Here is a 2,993-nt window from a genome sequence, read left to right on the forward strand (position 1 = left end):
TATAGACCATTTTACGAACTGACAAATGTCAGGGGCCTATAAACGTCAACATTTTGCCTACCAATCATAAATTCATCACGGCAGTAATATTTCATTTCAAATGCTTGCAAAACTCATCTTATTCATTGAAAGTGCACATTTTACTGAAAACAAATGTTGAGCTCTTGTTTTTTTTCCATCTAAAACAACATTTACTCGAGAATAAGTCTACCGACAAAATGGGACGTTTACTCTATTTCACTTGTTTTAGGGCAAACCAACCAGAAAGTGGGTACCAGAAACGCTGGTACCAGAATCAATGAGTGGTAGATGGAAAATGTATGGAGTTTGACAGCCACAAGAGCGTGACAAATGTCACGTATTCTGCTGTTGATGTTGCTTTTACGTGCGTTATGTCAGCGGTTCCGAGCTTTCTGTTAAAATTTCATTCATAGATAGAGTTCAGAAACGTCTCGTAAAATGGTCTATATAAATGGTTTAATTGAATTAAACGTTTTATCTTGAGGAATGAATAATAAAAAAGAATTGACTTATATTTTGAATGAAATGGTATCGCACAACGATACATTTAGGTATCGATACGTTAGCCTCGATACTATCGGAATATCAGTACTTGCTCTCGATACAGGTATCGATCCTAAGTATCGATGTTTAATGGTATCGCAACCAGGGATGCCACATGTACAGATTAATCTGTATTTTACAGATTTCTGGCCAAAGAAAAGGTACAGAATCTGTATATACAGATATACAGATTTTCGTCGGAAAGTACAGATTTACAGATTTTTCGAAATTGACAATAATTTTTGAAAACAATCCAAATTTTATTCCATTGAATATTGAGCAAATTGAACATATTTTCAACTCCTCACACGTTTTAAGCTAAAAATTTGGTTTATGTACCATAAAAACTCAAAAAATACAAAGTTCTTTGTGTTTAAACAACACAGATTTTTTTTACAGATATTTTTGTTCCAGATACAGATGTTCAGATTTTTTCAAGGGAAACCACAGATTTAAATGTGGCAACCCTGATCGCAACGTCCCTAACAAAAACACCATTTTATTTAAATTTTGTCATAATTTAGAGTTTTAGAGAAGGCTACGGGCAGCGTTGCCAGGTCATTTTTTCAAAAATCTGGAAAAGGCGAAATAAAAATCTGGAAAAAATCTGGCAGTCATTTCGTGGGGTGAAAGGTTAATTTTTCGAATAAAAGTCTTGGGGTACGCAAAATTTGTGGTGACAAAATTGCAAAATTTCGCGCCAAAATTGAAGTGATGACCTTTTTGCGGAACATAGAAAATAAAATCTGGATAGAATCTGGATCATCCATGAAAAATCTGGATAATTGGACATCAAAGCTGTCTACCTGGATACATGTTCAAAAATCTGGATAATCCAGCTAAATCTGGATACCTGGCAACGCTGGCTACGGGCCTTAAAAAATATTAGAGTTGAAAAAAAAAAGGCTACGGATTAGCTTTAATTATGTTTTCTTAAAATGTACTAATACTAAAGATTATTATTTAGTTTGGTCGGGATGTGCGCGTACGCACGTCCCGGCTACCAAAAATTGCGCATACGAGTTATTCACATGAGGAATAATCGCAGGGGTCAACCTAACCGAAGTGCAATGGAAAGGCCTCGCCCTGGGGGAACCGCCTTCGTGATCACGGTAACCCCTATGCCAGGTAAGTATGCTTTAGTGTGCTTCGCCTGAAAGTCGTCACTATTCAGCGACCGGTTACACTAGCGATTGCCGGCACCAGCGTTATTGCAGTTTGCTAGCTGACAGGGTTGCTGCCAGGTGGTAGATGTAGATGTGCAGATTTGTCTGTAAAACGCAGATTTTTAGAAACTTTGTGCAGATTTTTGTTGATTCGAAGATATTTGCAGATTATTGTCAAAGTTGTCAAAGTTTTCGACGGATTTTCTTAGTTCTTGCAGCAATCGACTGGAAAATCTTCTAAGAATTTTTCCAAATGCAGAAAATTATGATTTTATTATTCGAACTATTTTTTTTTTTTTAACTCTAATATTTATTTAGGCCCAACCGCGAAGCATAACGGGGCCGAATATCTTTTGGAGTAGGGAAAAGCCAGCTTGAGTAGAGCCTGTATCCCGACTGCTCCTCCTCAAACAGGCATAAAAACCCTCTCATCTTTTCTCTTTTAAAAATACAATTTAAAAATACATGTCATTTAAGCTTACGACTAACATTAACATCAAAGTTTTTCTCTTTATAACTAAATACTAATCCTTACTACTATTCGTTGAGGGTGATGGTTCCTTATCTCTTTGAAATCAAAACTTATATCTAAGTTCGGTGGATCATGTCTCTCAAAAAGAAGCGATGATTCATGTTTCTATAAAAAAGATGAACGAAAGAAAGAAGAAAAAAAAACGGAATTAGCGTGAAACTTTTTAAGATTGTTGTGTTGGGAGAAATTAGGAGAAAAAGCATAGAGATAATCAAATTCGATACTTGATATCTCTTAAAAAGTCGTAAATGGGTATTACAAGCGCGGGGTTGCGGCTAGCAAGCACATCCCGTATTTGCATTGTAAACGTCACTTTCTGTTTCCGAAGAGAATCCATAAGCTTGGCCCTTGCTCTGTGGTACTTAGGGCATACGAAGACTATGTGGTCAATATCTTCGTACCCTCCACATTCGCACAGATTGCTATCGACTAAGTTTATTCGATAGAGGTGTGCGTTTGCAACATAGTGATTGGACATTAGGCGCGAAATTACTCGAATGAAATCTCGAGTTAAATCTAACCCTTTGAACCAAGCTTTTGTAGACACTTTGGGCGAAATCGAATGCATCCATCGCCCAAGATCGTCTTTATCCCATTTTTCCTGCCAGTTTTCCAGAGCCAGTTGTCGGGGCAGATGAAAATACTCGGTATAGGTGATCGGTCTATCAAATATATCTCCATCTATGGCACCCCTTTTTGCTAATAAATCAGCTTCTTCATTGCCTGGGATT

The 2,993-nt window shown here is 37.1% G+C and overlaps 1 non-coding gene across 1 annotated transcript; it reads right to left on the reverse strand.

Annotated features, from left to right (window-relative positions):
* Positions 1 to 1,536: 1,536 nt before the first annotated feature.
* LOC129719221 (U1 spliceosomal RNA) lies at positions 1,537 to 1,700 on the reverse strand. Its single transcript, XR_008727152.1, has one exon. It is a non-coding gene; the product is annotated as a U1 spliceosomal RNA (small nuclear RNA).
* Positions 1,701 to 2,993: the final 1,293 nt, after the last annotated feature.

The sequence above is a fragment of the Wyeomyia smithii genome, chromosome 1 (assembly GCF_029784165.1).
Source record: "Wyeomyia smithii strain HCP4-BCI-WySm-NY-G18 chromosome 1, ASM2978416v1, whole genome shotgun sequence".
In the NCBI taxonomy this organism is placed as follows: domain Eukaryota; kingdom Metazoa; phylum Arthropoda; class Insecta; order Diptera; family Culicidae; genus Wyeomyia; species Wyeomyia smithii.